Source organism: Ranitomeya variabilis, chromosome 3 (assembly GCF_051348905.1).
Source record: "Ranitomeya variabilis isolate aRanVar5 chromosome 3, aRanVar5.hap1, whole genome shotgun sequence".
Taxonomy (NCBI): domain Eukaryota; kingdom Metazoa; phylum Chordata; class Amphibia; order Anura; family Dendrobatidae; genus Ranitomeya; species Ranitomeya variabilis.
This window is the reverse complement of record NC_135234.1, coordinates 255,883,355-255,905,764: the sequence shown is the minus strand read 5'-3', so window position 1 is coordinate 255,905,764 and position 22,410 is coordinate 255,883,355. Positions and strand designations below refer to the sequence as shown.

Here is a 22,410-nt window from a genome sequence, read left to right as displayed (position 1 = left end):
GCATCTGTTTGAGGGTACCATTGAAGCGTTCACACAAGCCATTGGTCTGTGGGTGATACGCACTCGATACCAGGTGCTTCACCTGCATTCCCCTACAGAGAGCCTCCATTAGGCGAGACATAAATTGGGTCCCTTGATCAGTAAGCATCTCCCTGGGAAATCCTACACGTGAAAAGATGGCCAACAGGGCATCCGCCACCTTATCTGCCCTAGTTGAAGACAGAGCTACTGCCTCTGGGTACTGGGTAGCGTAGTCTACCACAGTAAGAATATATCGCTTTCCAGAGCTGCTGGGGACAGCCAGCGGGCCCACAATGTCCACCGCGATCCTCTGGAAAGGCTCCTCTATCACTGGCAAAGGGATCAGGGGAGCCTTAAGAGCAGGCCCCGCCTTCCCCACTCTTTGACAGGTGACACAGGAGTGGCAGTAGTTTGACACATCTGTCCCCATCTTAGGCCAATAGAAGTGTTGAGACAGCCGGGCCTTAGTTTTGCTGATCCCCAAGTGTCCAGCTAGCGGAATCTCATGGGCAATCCGCAACAAGTCACCCCGGAATTGCTGCGGGACGACCAGCTGTCTTTCCCTCAACCACTCCTTTTGTGATTCTCCGGGTACTGTCTCCCGGTACAACCTTCCTCCTTCCCAGAACACCTTCTCCTTATCAGTCTCGGAGAATGGCATCCCGGTGAGTTGCCTCAAACTCTCTAGGCTCGCATCTGTGTGCAGAGCGGCCTGAAACTCCTGGCTAGGGGAAGCCAGAAGCGACGTCAGGGTCCCTTCCCCACTGGAGCCCTCTGGGACCTGCTCTGGGTCCACCTCTGGTTCAGTCATACTGATGACTGAGGAGGGTCCGGGAGGCAGACAGTTATCTGCGTTCCGGGCACTCTGACTGCGGGTGACAGCAGCTACGTAGGCTGTCTCCCCGGGGATTTCTACAGACCCATCACCCGACGCTGCTATGGGCTCTACCTCCCCATCCACCCCCATTACCTCAGGAGCATTGCTACTTATGGGCCAGTTACCTTCCTCGGTGGCACTGGTCAATTGCATGGCATCAACTTCCTCACGGTTCCCATGTATCTCCCCATTTCCGGTAGCACCGACACTTGCCCCTGCTAGGGGTTCCTCAGCCGTCTCACTCTGCAGAGCGACGTGGCTGAGCACTCCTGTACCTATGGACACATCGGAACAGATGAATGACCTCGGGGAGACCAAAACATCCAACACTGCGGAGACACCATCACGTGTTTCTCAACGCAGTGATCCAGAACACTGCCCCCATCCCTTATGGGAAATATGCAAACGCATGTAAAGTAAGCTGCGGAGACACCATCACGTGTTTCTCAACGCAAGCAATGAATAGCCAGGCCTTTCTCTGGGAAGGAACAACCACGGGAAGGGCAGCATCCAATAAAGGAGAATATCCAATAAAGGAAGACCACCTATGCCAAGCATGGTATCCATCCACAAACAGCTGTTTCGGGGTTTTTGCCCCTCATCAGTGTGGAGTAGGAAACTGGCTATTAGGAGCAGTGCCTGGTGAAAGGCTATGACGGAACAGATGAATGACCTCGGGGAGATGCTGCCCTTCCCGTGGTTGTTCCTTCCCAGAGAAAGGCCTGGCTATTCATTGCTTGCGTTGAGAAACACGTGATGGTGTCTCCGCAGCTTACTTTACATGCGTTTGCATATTTCCCATAAGGGATGGGGGCAGTGTTCTGGATCACTGCGTTGAGAAACACGTGATGGTGTCTCCGCAGTGTTGGATGTTTTGGTCTCCCCGAGGTCATTCATCTGTTCCGTCATAGCCTTTCACCAGGCACTGCTCCTAATAGCCAGTTTCCTACTCCACACTGATGAGGGGCAAAAACCCCGAAACAGCTGTTTGTGGATGGATACCATGCTTGGCATAGGTGGTCTTCCTTTATTGGATATTCTCCTTTATTGGATGCTGCCCTTCCCGTGGTTGTTCCTTCCCAGAGAAAGGCCTGGCTATTCATTGCTTGCGTTGAGAAACACGTGATGGTGTCTCCGCAGCTTACTTTACATGCGTTTGCATATTTCCCATAAGGGATGGGGGCAGTGTTCTGGATCACTGCGTTGAGAAACACGTGATGGTGTCTCCGCAGTGTTGGATGTTTTGGTCTCCCCGAGGTCATTCATCTGTTCCGTCATAGCCTTTCACCAGGCACTGCTCCTAATAGCCAGTTTCCTACTCCACACTGATGAGGGGCAAAAACCCCGAAACAGCTGTTTGTGGATGGATACCATGCTTGGCATAGGTGGTCTTCCTTTATTGGATATTCTCCTTTATTGGATGCTGCCCTTCCCGTGGTTGTTCCTTCCCAGAGAAAGGCCTGGCTATTCATTGCTTGCGTTGAGAAACACGTGATGGTGTCTCCGCAGCTTACTTTACATACCTATGGACACATCAACTTTCACAGAAACATCATTATCAGGTACAGTTGGCACAGGTACAACATTTTCACCATCAATCCTAGGGAAAAAATGGTTAACAGATGCATCATTACAAGATAAAGCATGGTCAGGTAACACATGCGATTTCCCATCATCATCATCATCGTCAGGGTTAACTTTACCATTATTAGCAGATTGGGGAGGGGTGTCAGTGACGTAGTATGCAACCAACCTCCCCAAATCAGTCCCCAACAAAACATCAGTGGGCAAATTATCAGACAGCCCCACTTCCTTCACCCCGCTCCCAGCACCCCAATCAATATAAACCCGGGCCATCGGTAAGGGACAGCTGATGCCCCCAATCCCCGTGACAGTTAGGGTTTTCCCCGGAATGATTTCTTCAGGGGCCGCCAGTTCGGGTCGGATGAGGGTTCGTTCAGCCCCGGTGTCCTTGAGGCCTGTAGCAACATGACCTCCCACAGTGATGTGCTGTACGTTGTCAAACACCCTCCCAACCACACCACCCACCAAAAGAACTGCTGCATTAGGCCCTGGGGCCTTGGCTGGGAGGTTCTTCTGCTTGTTTGGACAGAAGGTACTGATATGACCAGGCTGCCTGCAGTGGTAACACTGGCGAAGTTCGGTGGTAGGTCTGGTGCTGTTGGCCACGGGGACAAGACCTCTGGAGTGTTGGCTGGCAGGGGTACTGGCGTTGGATGCAGGCTTACCCCCCTCTCCAGCTGGTGGTGACTGGCTTCCGCACTTCCGATCTACGGTTGGCCTCATAGGCATCAGCAATCTGCGCTGCTTTCGTCACGTCTTTGGGTTCTCTGTCCATCACGAACTGTCGCACCTCAGCTGGGCAAAGATGGAAGAACTGGTCTTTGATCATCAGGTCTCGCAGCTGTGCAAAGGTGGTCACTGACAGTCCTTGGGTCCACTGGTCAAAGTGGGTCCCCAGTCCATGCACGACATCACTGTAACTGTCGTGTGGGCCTCGTTGGAGGGTCCGGAACTTTTTACGGTACACCTCGGGTGTAAGCTGGTACTTGGCTATGAGGGCCTGCTTGATAGCCTCATAGTCACCATCTTGTTCTTGAGGGAGTGCAGCAAACGCCTCCAGAGCTTTGCCTCTCAGCCCTGGTGTCAGGTATCGTGCCCATTCATCTGCAGGCAGTCGGTACTGTCTGCAGGCTTTCTCAAAGGCCCGCAGAAAAGTGTCCAGGTCCCCATCCTTTTCCATAACAGGGAAGTGATCGGGCCAGGGCTTCAGCATCTGAGCGCTGCTGGGCTCACGGCTCTGGGCGGTGGAGGAGGGTATTCCTCCCTGCCGTAGCTGTTGTGAATTTACCCTTTGGCTCCCTCTAGTGGTTACTAGTGATTTGACTCTGGGTATGTCATTCATCCCTTGTATGCTCACCTGGGTCGTTAGGTCAGGGGTGTTGCTATATAAGCTCCCTGGACCTTCAGTTCAATGCCTGGCAACGTTGTAATCAGAGCTAATCTGTTGTGCTCTTGTCTACTGATCCTGGTTCCTGCTAAATTAAGCTAAGTCTGCTTTCTTGCTTTTTGCTATTTGTTTTTGTTTGCATTTTTGTCCAGCTTGTACATAATCTGTATCCTAACCTTGCTGGAAGCTCTAGGGAGGCTGGAGTTCTCCCCCCGGGCCGTTAGACGGTTCGGGGGTTCTTGTATCTCCAGTGTGGAATTTTGTTAGGGTTTTTGTTGACCATATAAGTTATCTTACTACATTCTGCTATTAGTAAGTGGGCCTCTCTTTGCTAGACCTAGTTCATCTCTGTGTTTGTCATTTCCTCTTACCTCACCGTTATTATTTGTGGGGGGCTTGTATCCGACTTTTGGGGTCTATTCTCTGGAGGCAAGAGAGGTCTTTGTTTTCCTCTTCTAGGGGTAGTTAGTCCTCCGGCTGGCGCGAGACATCTAGCGACCAACGTAGGCATGTTCCCCGGCTACTTCTAGTGTTGGCGTTGGGAGTAGTTATATGGTCAACCCAGTTACCACTGCCCTATGAGCTGGATTTTTGTACGTCGCAGACTTACTTGTTCCTCTGAGACCCTCGCCATTGGGGTCATAACACGTAGCATCTCTAGTTCGTGGACTCGCTGGGCTTGGCGCTCGGCTCTCTCAGCCTCCCGCTCGGCTCGCTGGTATTGCTGGATCAGCTGAAAACGTCTCTCTAGGTCATTTGCGGAGCCTTGTTGCAGAGCCAGCTGCAGTAGGAGGTCTGCGCCCCCTTGGTTGCCAGTAGGGCCCCTATTCAGTGGTTGGACCTCTGCTGCAGTACCATGTTCACTTGTGCCGGCTTCTGCGGCCTCTGGGCTCTGTGGCCTGGCTTGGTCTGCTTCAAATTGCACCAGTTCAGCGACCATTTGAACCTTGGTCTTGCCCTGGGAGTTCAGGCCATGGTACGTGCATATCCCAGCAAGAGCGTCCTTCTTCGGCTGGGCGCACCAGGCTTCTCCTTTCGCAGCCATGGTTGCCAAATAAAAGATAGGATAGAAAAACGAAGAGAAAGGGAGGGGATAATTACCAGTACACAATTGTCTCACAACTAATAAACACTGAGTTCGTTCTCCAAACTTATTTGCGCAGAGTCCCCGCAAGAACTTTCTGCAAGTTTTTAGTGAGAGGAATGATTGCTCCAACCAAATCACTAATGCTCTAATATCCCACCGCCTTGCCACCAATTGTCACGATCCCTTCGCTGCGGCCAGCAGTTTTTCACAAAATCCCCAGGGATCCCTGACCACTGCCACAATGTGATAAAAGACACACAAGGCTATTGACCTCTTAGTTTACAGCAGGGGCTTATTCTAGGTATCCCACTGCTCTTCAATATACCATGAACTGCAGGGACTTATGTATCCCGCTTACAGTTCCACTTAACCCTTGCAGCTCTCTGGTGCCCCCCTTACTCTCAGGTCAGATTAGGTACTGCACCTAGGGTAATTAGTCGCCAGAAAGGCTGCCTGCTATGTACTGGCTATTGGGCACGCAGCAGCGACGCGATAAACTACTCCCGCTCAGGCAGGAACAATAATTATAAACGCCGCAGTCGCTACACATCACCCAAAAGTCTGCACACTATCGCTGCCACCAGCTCCGATTAAACTGGTCCGAAGCTAACCCAACACAGTAGCGTAATTCCCTTCAGGAGACGGGGTACGTTTAGAGCATGGAGAATGAACTAGTATGAAATATTATACTCATAAAGTTTATGCAGTGTTTATATCAAAATATTTTACAAAGATGTTACAAATGAGACAATTGCAAATATGTACAAGGTAATTATAACATAAAGAGGATTAAAGGAGAAAAGATAACACTCACATGTTCTTAGTTCATATCAGTTCAGGCAAAAACCATGCTGGTGGGCGGAGCTCCCAAAAATCCCAATGCATGAGGTACAGCTCTTCAGATCAGACTCACATGTTCTTCCAGCAACAGACTCCCTGCTGGAGTCCGGACGAAACAGTTATAGCTCAGCTTGGTGACATCACCAGAAAGGGCTGGCTATCCCAGACCCTCCTACCTTTTCAGTTTTACGAACTGTGCATTAAATATATCTGATGCCCGTAACTTCGCTACCGAACATGTCATCATCATACCCCACCCAGCATTCATCTCGTATTATCGCTAGCATTCTAGGGAGATCAAATATGTCCTATTTGGGATGTATATTTACAGAGAAATCCCTATTTCCTTACCAGATGGAGTTAGAAACTCATCTTTAGAGTGATGGATAGCTCCTCCGAGGGGAAGTAAGAATATATATTGTAGTGTTCTTAACTTAAATGGTTTGCCTAATATGTTACAAAAACCAAAAAAAGAACTTTCATGGATTCTAGAAGTTTCTAGTCCAGTTATAGCTGGACAAGAGCTTACACGGCAGGAAATGCCGGTCGTAAATACCTTGGCTCTCATAAAACCCCCACACTCTCTGAGAAGGAAAGCTAAATCCTGAAGTAATGGGAAGGGGGGGTTTTGAGCCCAGTGTCTGCCATGTGTTCTTGGGGACCATGGTCAGAAGTGCACAAATCCCTCAGCTGGTGCTAACAGGCAGGGAAACTAAACTTATATTTCATACCATATCGTGACAAAGGATATGAAAGACAACCTCCTGGTGGTGCTGTCATGATGGACTCCTGGAAACACCATTACCGGTAGGACTAATTCCTACTTATTTGTTATTTTGACCATTTCTCATTTTCAGAAAATAAATACAAAATGTATTGCTTGGAACTTCAGAGACATGTCAGTAGTTTATAGAATAAAATAATTTACATTTTACTCAAAAATGTACCTATAAAGAGAAAATTCAGACAAACTGAACATTTTGCAGTGGTCTCTTAATTTTTGCCAGAGCTGTATATGTTGTATAGGGGTGTAAGCGCATGACAACTACTTCAAAGGATTTGGTCCAGGGACCTAGAATACGAAAAAAGGATCAAAATCATGCATATTGGTAGCTATTTGCAATGTCCCCTTTAAACTTTTAAAATAAATACCACTGTGTCGTGGAAAACAAGTCACTATTTGACAAATTTTCTCCTCGTGCAAAATTTCAAAATAAAATGCTTCCATCTCATAAAAATTTGCCTTTTTTGACCTCCTTTTTCTTTTCAGCATCTTGCCTAGCCTTTGTTAGGAAATGCTTCAGTTGTGCTATGAAATCTATAAAAGTAAGGGTGGAAACCTCCAACCATTGTTTAAGAAGGAGTCTTCTGGCCATCATATGCACAGTGACTTGAATAAATATTCATACTCTGTGAAAATGTTCACATTACTCCCACTGAATAATATTTTATTTGCATTTTATGCAATATACGATCACAAAATATTAAGTGTTTATGAAGAGTGAAGGTTATGATACATGGTTTTCTAAATATTTTGAAAATCAAATATAGTATAATCGCCCCCACATAGCCCTGCATACAGTATAATGTCCCTGCATGCATTATAATGACCCCCCAACAAAATCCTGCACACAGTACAATGGCTCCCACATATCCGTCCAAATGTTATAATGGTCCCCACATAGCCCTTCAAATAGTATAATGGCCCCCACATAGCCCTCCAAATAGTCCTCCATATAGTATAATGCACCCCAGCCCTCCATATAGTATAATGCACTCCCCATAGTCCTCTATATAGTATATTGGACTCCCCATAGTTCTCCATACAGTGTTATGGCCACCGCAATGTACTCACTGATTTTACAAAAATAAATACAATATTCTTCTCCTTGTTTTTTGCCTGGTCTTGTCTGTGCAGCAAACATTCTGAAGCATTGTGAAAAAAAGAGAAAATGAACACGGCACTGCTACACCCACCTAATCAAGATGCCCGCAACTGGGAACTGCTGCTATGCCAATACTGCCGACAATATCTGCACAGACCCTCGGGTGCACTTCATACATGAGTATGCAAATAGTCCAGACAAAAAAAGAAAAAATGATGGTGCACTCACCGGTCTTGTGGTTTATTGCGGCATATGCAGGAAAACAACTAGGGAGAACGTGAATTGAAGAGGACCTGTTGAAGCGCAGCCACGCAAAACGGCCGTTGTCCTCTTCAATTCACGTTCTCCCTAGTTGTTTTCCTGCATAAGCCGCAATAAATCATTGTTGAATCATAAGACCAGTGAGTGCACCATCATTTTTTCTTTTTTTGTCTGGACTATTCTGAAGCATTGTCTTCACTGCTTGGTACAGCGGGGCCGGTATGCTAATATAGTTGAATGCTGGCACAGAAACCCTCCAACTCACGGGCCCCATAGAATCTGCCGCCATTGGCGATACAACACTGGGTATCTCTTAACCAGCTTTGCAAAGAAGAATGGACAAAAACTTCAGCTTCTAGATGCGCAATCTAGCTGTAGCTCAGTGAGATTGGATGGAGGGCATCTGTGGACAGCAATTTTCAAGTCTTATGTTTTCTATGCACAAACGCTTTCACTGCCCTATATAAGTACCAAAAGCTGCATGAATAAATGCACGAACTGCCTTTGTGCAAGGGGATTCTAAAATAAAAATTAAGCCAATTTATATGCATGCGCCATATAGTACTATAAAAGAAAAGGATCATATAAATGGAAGTCACGGTTGACACTCTGTAGATGGGATGAAACTCTTGTAGGCGGTGTCAAACCGCAAGGATAGGTGGGGCTCTTCTATTGTCGTTAAGGGAGAGATCTGTGAAGATCCGAGGTAAAAATATGAATACTGCTGGATGTAATGTTGTAGAGACTGGGATAGATCGAGTAGGTCAGAAAATCATAACGCAGTCTTTCCAGAGTTCCAGCCGAAACATGTAGGATTGTTTTGCAACTTTGCCCACGGGTAATCCCTTAGCAGGTGACATTACATTTTCTGCAGGTGGCAGTTTGTTTTTTTCCTGAAGTGTTTGTACCAGCGATCCCAGCCGGAACGCTGAAAACACTGTGCTACGATGTTCTGACCGACCCGATCTATCCCGAACTCTACAGCATTATATGCAGCCGTATTCTTATACCTACTTCGGGTATTCATTTTACCTTTCATTTTACCAACAGTAGAAGAATTCCCCCATCTCAGCGGTTTGACACACAGCCTCAAGTAGCTTTCATGTGTTTCATTCCGTCTACACAGGAAGGCATAGTGTCAACCGTGACTTAAATTTATATGATCCTTTTAACCCCTTAATGACCGACAATACGTCTTTTAACTGACATGAGATATAAGAGAATAGCATCCCCATGCAGGTGACAATCCAACAGCTGTCGGCTGTACACTATAGCTGACAACTTGCTGCATCAGCCACGCTCAGTATTGTCACTGTCAATATCTGTTTAACCTTTTAGATGCTGCTGTCAATAATGACTATATCATATAATTGGTTAACAGAGTGTGGCTTCTCCCTATTTACCCCCTTTGGCACACTGAGATCATGATTGTGTTGTCCTGATGTTTATCATGGCAATTCACGACCAAATCAAATAGCGGCCTAAGGCTTCTTTCACGCCTCCGTCGGTATGCGGCCGTCGCTAAGCGTCGGCGCGACGTACCGACAGACGTTGGCGATTTTTTTTTTTGCACAACGTGGGCAGCGGACGCAGTGTTTTCAACGCGTCCACTGCCCATAGTAAACTCCCAGGGAGGAGGGGGTGGAGTTACGGGCAGGCATGCACAGTTTAAAATGCAGGACACGACGTACGAAAAAACGTTCCCTTCCCGCCAAATACCGACGCATCCAGTGCACGACGTATGAAACGTGTGTCCATACGTCGCGATGGGTCGGTAATACAAGTCTATGTGAAAAAAGCGCATCCTGCGGGCAACTTTGCAGGATGCTTTTTTCCACAAAACGACGCATTGTGACGGTCGGGAAAAGACAGAGGTGTGAAAGTAGCCTTAGTCTGCCAGCTACAGCGACTTGTTCAAAAGTCAGTGACATTTAGGTGGTAAAAATCAACTTTTACGTTCCTGTCATGTCACTTTGCATTAATTCCTGAAAAGCACCTGAAGGGTTAATAAACTATCTGACAGCAGTTTTCAATATGTCAAGGGGTGCTGTTTTTAAAATGGTATAACTTTTGGGGGTTTCCAATATATAAGACCACCTATAGTCACTTAAAACATGGATAGGTCCCTCAAAAAAATAAACTTGTAAATTTTCATGAAAAAATAAAAAATTACTGCTACATTTTCAAACCTCCTAAAATGCTAACAAAATAAAATTTTACAAATGGTGCTAATGTAAAGCAGGTATGTGGGAAATGTTATTTATTAATGTGTTGCTGTTGTATGTATCTGAATTAAAGGGATAATCATTCAAAGTTGGAAAATTGCTAATTTTTTACATTTTTGTCAAATTTCTGATATGTTTTGGTGTTTATTTATAAAAAAATATCAACCTAAACTTACCATTATTATAAAGTATAATGTGTCACGAAAAAACTGTCTCAAAATTACTGGAATTTGTCAAAGCGTTCCAGAGTTACCACATAAAGTGACACTGGTCAGATTTTCAAAATAAGGCTCTGTCACTAAAGGGATTAATTTATACACCATATGTTCATATTGCATTGGGTGCACAGTACTGTATAGAATATGTATATCTCTTCCTTTCAATTTTCAAGTCTTGCCACCGATTCTCAGTGGGATTTAGGTCTGGACTGTGACATTCACACACATGAATATGCTTTGATCTAAACCATTGCATTGTAGCTCTGGCAGCATGTTTAGGGTTCCAATCTTTTGTAGCCTCCAGGATTGTCCTGTATTTAGCTACATCCACCTTCCCATAAACCCTGACCACCTTCTCTGTGCCCGTGGAAGAAATGCTTCTCCACAGCATAATGCTGCCACCAGGGGCGTAATGACTGCGGGTGCCAAGTTTGCAACCGAGCCCATGAGCGTGAAAGGTTCTCCAACGCAGCAGAAACTTCAACTTAATGTGAATCTTTGGACACCATCCAGTTGGTGTATTGCGGCTGACAGACCCATCAGGTCAGTGTGTGGCAACACATGCTATCAGCTAATCAGAGACCAGCATGGTAATGATGTCATGTGCTCCCATCGCTTGCAGCACTGTGTGCAGGGCCAGCGTTAGCGGCAGGCAGACCAGGCAGCTGCCTAGGGCCCCCAGCCAGTCGCCTGCTGACAGCGCCTACTGCCCCCCGCCAGCGCCGATGCATTCAACTATACCGATGTCTGTGATGCCGGTACAGTTCAATGCAATGATCTTCTATCATTTCCCTCTGCCTCTGATACTGCAGGTGCGTGATGACATCATATTATCACGTACCTGCTGTGTGCCGGGCAGACTGCAGCTGCTGAGACCAGAGCCGAGCCAGGAGCAGCGTGGGGCACGAGGAGAGGTGAGGATTGTTTTGTTTTTTAAAAGAAATAAAATATCAATGAGTGATTTCTGGACTGTGGGGCCATTCTCGGGGGGGGGGGGGGGGCTACATTATATTCTATGGGAGAGGGCTGTATTAGATTCCATGGGAGAGGGCTGTATTAGATTCCATGGGGGAGGGCTGTATTAGATTCTATGGGGAAGGGCTGTATTAGACTCTATGGGGGCCTACATTATATTATATGGGGAAGGATTGCATAAAACTCTGATGGGGCTACATTATATTCTATGGGGAGGGTGGCTATATTATATTCTATGGAGGGATGTATTATATTCTATGGGGGCTGTATTATATTTTATGAGGGAGGATTGCATCATACTCTTTAATGGGGCTACATTATATTCTATGGGGGCTACATTATATTCTATGTATTAAATGTATTATATTCTATGAGGGGTGATTGCATCATACTCTGAGGGGGCTACATTGTATTCTATTGGGGCTGCATTATACTATATGAGGAGGGCTACATTGTATTCTATGGAGGGGATACATTATATTCTATGGGGGCTGCATTATATTTTATAGGGGGCTGCATTATATTCTGAGGGGGCTACCATGTATTCTATGGAGGGGCTGAATTGTACTATATGAGGGGGCTGCATTATATTCTATGGGGGGTTACATTATATTGTATGGTGGGGCTGCATTATACTCAGGGGGCTACACTATATTCTGTGGGGTGGCTGCATTATACTCTGTGGGGTGGCTGCATTATACTATATGTGGGCTGCATTATACTGTATCAAGGACTATGGGGAATACATTATACTATATGAAGAGCTATGGGATGCATTATACTATGGAAAGTGAATTGTACTACATGGATGACTATGGCGGTGAATTATACTATATGGAGCACCACGAGGAGTGTATTTTAATATATGGAGGACTATGAGGAGTGTATTATACTATAAGGAGGACTGAGGAGTGTATTATACTATATGAAGGACTGAGTGTATTTTAATATATGGAGGATTATGAGGAGTGTATTATACTATTTGGAGAACTATGAGGAGTGTATTATACTTTATGGAGGACTAGACTGAGGAGTGTATTATACTATGTGGAGGACTGAGGAGTGTATTATACTATATAGAGGACTGAGCAGTGTATTTTAATATATGGAGGACTATGAGGAGTGTATTATACTATATGGGGCAGCACGGTGGCTCAGTGGATAGCACCACCAAGGACAACATCTGCAAAGAGTTTGTATGTTCTCTCCGTGTTTGCGTGGGTTCCCTCTGGGTTCTCTGGTTTCCTCCCACATTCCAAAGACATACTGATAGGGAATCTAGATTGCGAGGCCCATCGGGGGCAGCAACGATAATGTTTGCAAACTGTAAAGCGCTGCGGAATATGTTAGCGCTATATAAAAATAAAGATTATTGTTATTTATTATTGTAACAACCCTGCTGGCATCACTGCATGGCCTCCCATCCCCCACCTGCATTACATGCAAACTCACTTACTTCTCTGGGCCTTGTTGTGACTTCTCTATGCTGCCAGCTCCATGCTGTGTGCCTCATGTCTGCTGCTTGCTCTGTGCATGCTCTGTCTGTGTGCATAGGGGGGCGGCGCCGGCAACTCCTGTTTTTATAGAGACTGTGTGCACCTTGCTAAGGTGTCCCTGGCCAATCGCCATGAGGCATCCTGTATTTAAGACATCCCCACCCATTGGTGGGGGCCTGTGCAACTTACTCCCTCAGTCAGTTCTTAGCTGCTGAGGTGCCAGGCCCTGTCTCGCTTACACTCATGTCCGCCACCCAGGAGGGCGTTGTACCCTGGTCTGTTTTCTGTGTAGCCACCCAGCGGAGCTTCGTACCCTGGCCTATGTCCGCCACCCAGAGGGGCGTCGTACCCTGGCTTGTGTCCATGTCTCTGTTCCTTGTCTCGTTCCCGACTCTGTCTTAGTCTAGTCCCGTTCCTGTGTCCGTTTATATCCCTGTCTTGGTTTGCTTTTTCTGCTGTGCGTACTGTGTCTTGCTTTGCTCTGCTTTTGGCTCCGCTCTCTGCGACCTTGCTTTGCTCCTTGCTCTGCATTCTGTGACCTTGCTCTGCACTCTGTGGTTTTGCTCTCAGCTCTGCACTCTGTGTCTTGCTCTGCACTCTGTGCTTTGCTCTGCACTCTGTGGCTTTGCTCTCAGCTTTGCTCTGCACTTTGCTCTGTACTCTGACTTTGCTCTGCACTCTGTGGCCCTGCTCTGCGGCTCCGCTCAGCTCTCGCTCTGCGGCTCTGCTTCTTCTGGTTCTACTTTGCTCAGCTCCTTGCGGTTCTACCTGGCTCCGCTCCTTGCGGTTCTACTTCTCCCGCTCTTGGCTCCGCCTCCTGCGTTTCTGCACTTGGCTCCGCCTCCAGCTCTTGGCTCTGCCTCCTGCGTTTCTGCAATTGGCTCCTGCTCTTGGCTCTGCCTCCTTCGTTTCTGCACTTGGCTCCGCCTCCTGCTCTTGGCTCCGCCTCCTGCGTTTCTGTGCTTGGCTCCGCCTCCTGCATCTCTGTTCTTGGCTCTAGCTCCTGTGCTTTTGCTCTGCATCCGCTCTTGCTGTCTTTATCTACCTATTCTTAAGTCCTCCTGTCTCAACAGGTTCTTACCTGTTTTACATACCTGCCTGCAGACCGGTCCCTACCGGTTCTTCCAGTGTACCAGTCTTGTCCGTCTGTCCTGCCAGAGATCCAGCCATACCTGCCTGCCAGTGTCTCTGTTGTACCCATCTGCCTGCCTGTGTCCCAGCCGTGCCCACCTGTCTGCCAGAGTGCCAGCCGTGCCCGCTTGCTTGTCTATGTTCCGTTCCCAGGTGGGATCAGCAGCCTCAGCCAGACACCACCCTGGAGTGGTACCTGGTAGATTCCTATTGCACAAGTCTGAACTCACCATCAGAGGCTCCAGCGAACACCTAGGAAGCTACTTAGTTACGCCCCTTCCAGGGAAGTTTGGTCTGTGGTCCAGTGGGGCCACACCCCCGCACGCCCGCACCAACCAGTCTGGGCGCGTGCGTGACAATTATTATGGAGGTCTATGAGGAGTGTATTATACTATATGGAGGACTGAGTGTATTTTAATATATGGAGGACTATATGAGAAGTGTATTATACTATATGGAGGATTGAGGAGTGTATTATGCTATATGGAGGACTGAGGAGTGTATTACACTATATGGAGGACTATGGGGAGTGTATAATACTATATGGAGGACTATGAGGTGAGTATTATACTGTATGGAGGACTGAGCAGTGTATGTTAATATATGGAAGACTATGAGGAGTGTATTACACTATATGGAGAACTGAGGAGTGTATTACACTCCTCAGTCCTCTATATAGTATATTTTAATATATGGAGGACTTTGAGGAGTGTATTTTAATATATGGAGGACTTTGAGGAGTGTATAATACTATATGGAGGACTGAGGAGTATATTTTAATATATGGAGGACTAGAAGTGTATTATACTATATTGAGGACTATGGGGAGTGTATTATACTATATGGAGGACTAGGGGGCACATTATATTATGTGGAGGACTATGGGATGTATTCTACTATATGGAGGACTATGGAGAGTGTATTATACTATATGGAGGGCTGAGCAGTGTATTTTAATATATGGAGTACTATATGGAGTGTATTATACTATATGGAGGACTAGGGGGAGTGTATTATACAGTATGGATGACTATGGGGCACAATATATTGAGGACTATGGGGTGTGCATTTTACAATATGGAGGACTGTGGTGCACATTATACTATGTGGAGGACTATGGGGTGTATTATACTAAACAAGCAAAATGCTGCATATTCATCGAGAGATTGGATTGTTTATTCCAGAACAGAAATAATTGTTCTCAGCAGCACATCGCCGGTGTAAACTGTAGATGTGCTGCTGATAACATGATACTGTATGGGGACAGATTGATCTAATAGTGATTGTTCTGTTCCCATCATTCTTTCTCAGTTGGTGTAAGGAGGCCGGGAAACAGGCATCGAACGACTTCAACATTGTCGATCACTCTCGTTTAGCGGCCTGAACTCAGCGCATGTAAATACAACAGAAATGCTTTTGTGTGATGTGCAGTATGTTAGCATTTGGGGCCCCATTTTAAACTTTTGCCTAGGGCCCCACTTTGCCTAAGACCGGCCCTGGCTGTGTGGAATGTAGCGTGGGAATACAGGAAATGATGCATACTTCGGGGCTTGTCTGATGCAGGCCAGCAGTCGGGCTGTGTGACGTGGCCAGTGACGCGCCTGGGTCGATAGGCGGGTGCATCAGTGTGACATGCCGGGAGGCGCGACTGCTGGATGTGTGGGCACAAGGCAGTGACACATGCCTGGAGGCATGTCAGTAGGACGAGGTGAATGACGCGGGCGCACGGAGGTGGACGAAGGAGCTATGTTATCTGGAAATGTGGGTGAGACGTATCCTTTCTTTAAACCAGTACCATTTGATTTCGTCAGGGTGGTAAGTGAACTTCCTGAAAGTTAACTTGGTAGTTTTTTGTGTTTTTATTTCTTTTCTCCTTCTTTCTTGCCATTTATTGCCAGGGAAAGAAATGTGTGGCTAAAGCCAAGCTCAAGGAATGTGCACTTTAAAAAACCTTATTGCTCAACTCTTATCAGAAGAGGCTTTGTCAATCTAGCATAGAGCAGACAGTAGCAGAGGAGACCCCAAACTTTGCCACTGACTTAAGGTCCATCATAAATGCGAAGGTTAAGGAATTTCTTAAATCCCTATCTCTGAAAGAAAGGCAGAAAGGGAAGAAAGATAAAGGGATAAGGCACGTTTCCCCAATGTCCGATACTTCCACTAAAGCAGATTGAGGACGACTCTGCCCATTCCTCCTTGTTAGCCTCCTCTTCAGACAGCGGCTGGGGGCATAATTGTTTCCCGCTTGAAGAAGTGGATAGAATGTTTAAAGCAGTGAGATCCACAATGGGCATTGTGGACGTTAGGTCAGAAAGATCTGTGCAGGACATCATGTTCCGGGGCCTAGATTAGAAAAAGCGTAAATCCTTTCTATTAAATGAAAGCAACCAGGCTTTAGTACAGAAAGAGTAGAGAAAGCCAGAGAAGAGAGGCTCTCTTCCCCCATCCTTCAAAAGAAAATGTACCTCTGACGAGCCTTCTTCATCATTATGAGATAAAGCCCCTAAACAGGACATGGCAATAACAAAGACCTCCAAGAAAGCTTCTATGCCCTTTGATGATATGGGGGCATTGAGGGACTACCTTGACAGGAAAGTGGACACCTTTCTGAAGGGTGTATGGGAGACATCAGCAGCTGTCCTGAAATCTGCGGTAGCAGCAATGTGTCTTACTAGGTTATTTATGATCTGGCTGGATCATCTGGAATCCCTGGTAAAGGACAGGGTGGCAAGGGACCACATCTTGGCCACTATTCTGCTTATGCAGGGAGCAATGGCTTTCCGATCAGATGCTTCTGCGGACTCTGTACGGCCGGCAGCATGGTTGGCTGTCCTCTCCAATACTGCCCGTAGGGCCTTATGGTTGAAATGTTGGCCAGGGGACATTCAGGCCAGAACAAGACTGTTTCATTCCTTGTGAGGGAGAATATCTTTTTGGCCAAGACCTGGGCAAAATTCTAGAGAAAGCGAGGAATGCCAAAAAGGTTTTCCTGAGTCTATCTGTTCCTGCCTTCAGATAGATGATCCTTCCGAAATAGGAAGTTTGTCCGTAGGAAACCTCTCATGGAGCAAGATAAATGGGAAGATTGCGGAAGGAAAGAGGAGGCCTCATGTTCGGAACCTCTTTTCAGGAGACCAGAAATCGGGTCAATGACTCCCAGCCCAGGTAGGGGCAAGGCTTTCCTCCTTCTTCCTTGCCTGGTAGTGAATTTCGGCCTGTAACTGGATTCTCAGCCTGATTAGATCTGGGTTAGTTAGAATTCCAATCAATTCCACAAGGAAGATTTGTTTTGACTTCCCCAACAATCTTCTCTAACAGAGCAATTGGCCTTGAGACATAAGTTTTGGACCCAGTTCAGAAAGCCACTCTCCTGGAAGTCCCAGGTTGTGAAAAAGGGGATGGGTTCTACTTCCCTCTCTTACTAATAAGCAAGCCGGACAGTTCATTCAGGACTATAATAAATCTGAAGGCGATGAACAAATTCCTGAGTGTTCAGTCCTTTATAATGCAATAGCCATTGATGGGGTAGTTGGGCACTTTCAATTCGGGCCCCTCCCATTTGGGTTAGCGATAGCTCCTCGGGTCTTCACAAAAGTGATTGCAAAGGACATGACTCATCTCTGGGAAAAAGATGTGTTGATCATCACTTATCTCTATGATTTCCGGTTGGTAGGCAAGTCAATTCACTATTGTGCCAGTCAACTGGAGGAAGGAATGACTACCATAAAGCACCTGGGTTGGCTACTGAATCTGAAGAAATCCAGATTGGAACCCCACAAAAATTCAAGAGTTTCTAGGGCTCCTATTGAACTCAGAGGTGTAGGAATGATACTTTCCAGTGGTCAAGCTAGAAAAAATCCAAGGTCAAAGGTTGAGAGCCATTGAAGTCCCCTCCATGTCCTTTAGGAGTGCCATGTCCCTCCTGGGTTCTTTAATCTTGTGCTTTCAAGCAGTTCTGTGGACCCAGTTCCATTCCAGGGTTTTGAAATGGGATGTTTTACAGAACAAGATCTCCCTTAGGGGGCATCTGGAAGGTAGGATGACTCCATCCCTACGGATAGTGCAATCCCTCCAGTGGTGACTAGATAGATCAAATCTGTCCATGGGGGTTCCATGAGCTAAAAAAAGTTACAAGGGTTGTCACTAGAGATGCAAGCATCAGATGGTGGGGGTTCATCTAGAAAGGGCTTTAGTCCAGAGGGTCTGGACTAGGAGTGAGAGAACACTTACATCAAAGTGAAGGAATTACTATCAGTACAGCAGACTAAGTAAATTCCTTGTATCCCTACAGGGCCAACATGTCTGGCTACTCTCGTCTTCAAGTGTCAGTGGCTTACATAAATCGTTACAAACCCTTGATGAAGGTGGCAGATCGCTTGTATCAGCTAGAGGAGGGTCATCTCCTTTCCTTGACTGCTCTACATATAAAAGGGAAGGATAACACCCAAGCGGACTTCTTAATCTGTAATCTTGTAAAACAAAGGTAGTGGGAGCTAAATCCGGACATCTTCAACAGAGTTCAGATGTGGGGTCTCCCAGTCATAGACCTTTTTGATAGCAAACTGAACCGAAAGGTGAAAAAGTTCTGTTCCCTGGACCCCATGGAAAATACCCTAGTGGTAGATGCTTTCCTGGCTCCATGGGATTTCAGTCTGACATATGCCTTTCCTCTAGTAGCCCTGATCTCACTAGTCATAAGAAAAATCAGGGAGGACAGGGCAAGGATTGTGTTGATTGCCCATTTTTGGCCCAGAAGACCATGGCTCTCATGGCTAATGATAACATCTGTGTTCGATCGATGGGTTCTTCCGGAGATTACAAATCTTTCTCAAGGGCCAGTGTACTAAACACAAGCAGCCAACCTCCACTTGATGGAATGGAATGTGAAAGGGCGCTGTTAAAGGATAGATGTTTTTCCTGTAATCTCATCTCCACCCTGATTCAATGTAGGAAGGCAGTCACGACCAGAATATATGCTAGAACTTGGAGAAAGTATTTATTCTTTTCAGAGTCAAGGGTCGAGGATGGGGCACCAGTGTGTAGTGTTTTGGATTTTTTTTATTTTTTAAAGTCTCTCAATTTAGGTCTATCCACTAGTACCCTAAAAGTGCAGGTGGTGGCTCTCTGGGCTCTGTACAGCTGTGATTTGGCTAGTAATTATTGTGTCACGGTTTATTAAAGCATCTTCGATATCTAGGACCATTTCTAAAGTAAAATTAGTCCCATGGGATTTGAATTTGTTTCTGGCAGCCTTAATGCCTGTACCATTTGAGCTCATACAATTTGCACCCCTTAAGATTCTTTACCTTAAAACAGCCCTGTTGGTAGCTTTAACATTGGCCAGAAGACCTCAGTGATGTTCAGGCTCTTTCTACAGCTGCACCTTTTAATCAAATTATAGATGACAGAGTAGTCTTTAAGCCAGACCCAGCCTACCTTCCCAAAGTGGCACCCCAATTCCATAGACTACAAGAGGTCGTCCTTCTTTCCTTTTGTTTTAATCCAGGGAACCAGAATGAGGAAAAACTTCATACTTTGGATATTTGAAAATGCGTGGTCAGATTTTTGTCAGCTACAGAAAACAAAAGAAAGGATAGTTAATTGTTTGTGTCCTTCCAGGGTTCCAGGAAGGGGATAAAGCCTCAAAACCTGCATTTGCCAGGTGAAATAGGGAGGCCATTTCTGTAGCATACTCAGCAAGTGGCAAAGCGGCCCCAGAAGGTTTAAAGGCTCAATCCGCACTGGCAATCTCCTTGGCGGAGAGAGTGAAAGTCTCAATCGAAGAGATTTGTAAGGGAACAACCTGGTCCTCTCCCTCCTCTTTGTATAGGCATTATAGATTGAATATGGGTGTGTCTTATGATTTCACCTTTGGGAGAAGGGTGCCCCAGTCTGTGGTCCCTCCCTGAATTCTTGTTTTCTCTGTAATTCTCTTGTGGTGCTGTCATTGGTGATCGATAAGGTCTTAGTTACCTCTCGTTAACGGGGTTTTTCAGAACCCATGACAGCACCCTTATATTCCGTCCCGTCACGTGTGGGTGAGCAAGTCTTTCGCTGGGTTGTGTTTCCACACCTTAAGTTTGTGTTGTTGGTCCGCTCATGCTCTAATCCAACTAATGCAAGGGAGAGGTATTGCCCTTTTAGCCTATAGGTTTCCTGTCTTTGGTGGGCAAATCTCCTCTCTCATAGTGTTTCTCACATTTGAAGTGTTCCTACGATAAAAATTACAGACCTCTCCATTCTTTGTAGGTGGGAAAACTTGCAAAATCAGCAGTGTATCAAATATTTAGTCACACTTCAGCTGCTGCAGAACCTAACAATACACACTTCACCAGCTGGAGAACCTTCTAATAAACCCTTCAGCTGCTGCAGAACCTCACAATACACACTTCAGCTGCTGCAGAACCTCGCAATACATCTAGCTGGCATTGTTGAATTAAATTGATAGAATAGCTTTTATTTCCACATTGAGCCATTACATGGTGATCTGGAGGTAGTAGTATATAATGTATAAATGCTGAGGCTTCCAATGTTATTTTGCCACATAAGGAACCTGACAGCGGATTTCTACTGCACGACACCTCAGGCAGCATGAATCATACATGGGGTCCATTGTGGGATTTGTGTACGTTTTATTCTGATGCTGCCATGTTTCAGATAACCTATACATTTAATGTCCGTGCGGAGACTATGATGACTAACTCAAGAGTCCAGTCAACTGCGCCTTCTCCCTGCTTTGCTCCCTTAGACAGACAGTTGTCCTCCTGTGTTTGTAATTCTGCAAGTTGATATTTACATGCAGAGTCCTAAAGGTGTGTAATATGCGGAATTAGGATTTTGCTCTGCTTGCTGATCTCATGGGATTTGCAAACTTGTGGTTTTGTGGCAACTGATGTCCCCTCATGCTGCTCTCAATTGAAAATTAGATACCCTAGATTATGTATAAGATGAGATAGATAGGGGATGGATGGAGAGATAGATAGCTACAAAGATATAGATAGAGTATAGATAATACACAGACAGACACAGTCAGCATATTATACTCGGGTATGTAGAAGCTTTTTCTTTCCTGGGGTTCTGCTTCAGCTACTTTATTTCTTTCTTCCAGTCACATGAGGCTGTCATGTGACCATAAGGTCCTGGCAGAATTTTCAGTCTGATGAGATTGGTGGAGGAAGGAAGGTTCAGCTTCTTGTTCCGTGTTTAATTCTCTGTGCTGCCACTGCTGGCTTACATTGTATGCCAGCATAGGGAGGCTGAGGCAGGAGGAGGGTCAGGAAGAGACTGGGCATGGGCTCATTTGTGAGGTTTTCTGCCAGAACAGGAACATTTTAGACTGGATGTGACCAGCTCCTCCAAAATCAGTGAGCTGGCTATGTCCCCGAGTGTGGTATCTAGGCAACAATGCAGAATTCTGACTGGGAGTACATTAAAAACTGTCAGCATTCTGCAGCCTCGGTACACACACAGAATAGGAAAAAAGCCCGGACAACCCCTTTAAGTGTAGTAAAGTAAATTAACTTTTTTTTTTTTAAATTAAATGATCAGTCTTTGCAAAATCATGAGTCTTGGTAATGCACTCTTTCCCCTCAAACTCCATGTTGAAAGAGCTGTTTCAGATGCTTTGTTCATGTACTTAGACCTGCAGTTCAAAACAGCTACAGTGCATGTAGAAGACGGTTGAAACAGCCCTTTTTCATAATGGCGCTATAGAGAAAAGGAATCAAGATAAGTTAATGCATTATGTTATAGAGATACATACTTATGCAAAGTAATATGTTAATAAATCAATAAAAAAGTTTAGATACTTTTTAATTAACAATTCACAAATGCTACAACAACGGATCCCATATGAAATGTGTACAGGACAAAGAGATCCCAACCGTTATGGTAAAAAGCAAATTTCATTGATCATACTTAAAAACAATATAGTAAAAAACAATTATAAAAAAGCAAAATGGCATCTAGAGGACACTAGAGCACATTACTGTAAAGTATAAACTTCAGAAGGGGTCATATAGGATGCAACAAATACTGTAAATAACCAAAGTCAAAATAATGCATAGTGCACCATAATATTCTATAGTAGTTAATCATGTATATTCATATTAATAGAGCTCCCATGTTATACAGTCATTGTATCAATAAATGCTGAGCCTTGTAATAACCATAATTATGAATGAAGACCCCTCAGGAGAAAACTCCATAAAAAATAAATCACAAGATCTGTGCACAACTGGGTTAAAACAAAATTACATAGAGCCCCTGTGTATGGTGACACAAAGGTGCATAGGAGATATGCCAAAATCAATGAATACAATGTCTCCATAAGATGTCCATTAAGACAACCCATCTAAATGTGCAAAGTGATAAATCATAATAATGGAGATAATTACCAAGTAGATCGTAGTTGTGCTCGTAG

General features: G+C 45.5%; 1 protein-coding gene across 1 annotated transcript in view; it reads left to right on the top strand.

Moving 5' to 3' along the window:
• The window catches only part of ELAPOR1 (endosome-lysosome associated apoptosis and autophagy regulator 1), a 383,078-nt gene that overhangs the window by 179,498 nt on the left and 181,170 nt on the right, over nt 1-22,410 (top strand). The window lies entirely within an intron of this gene.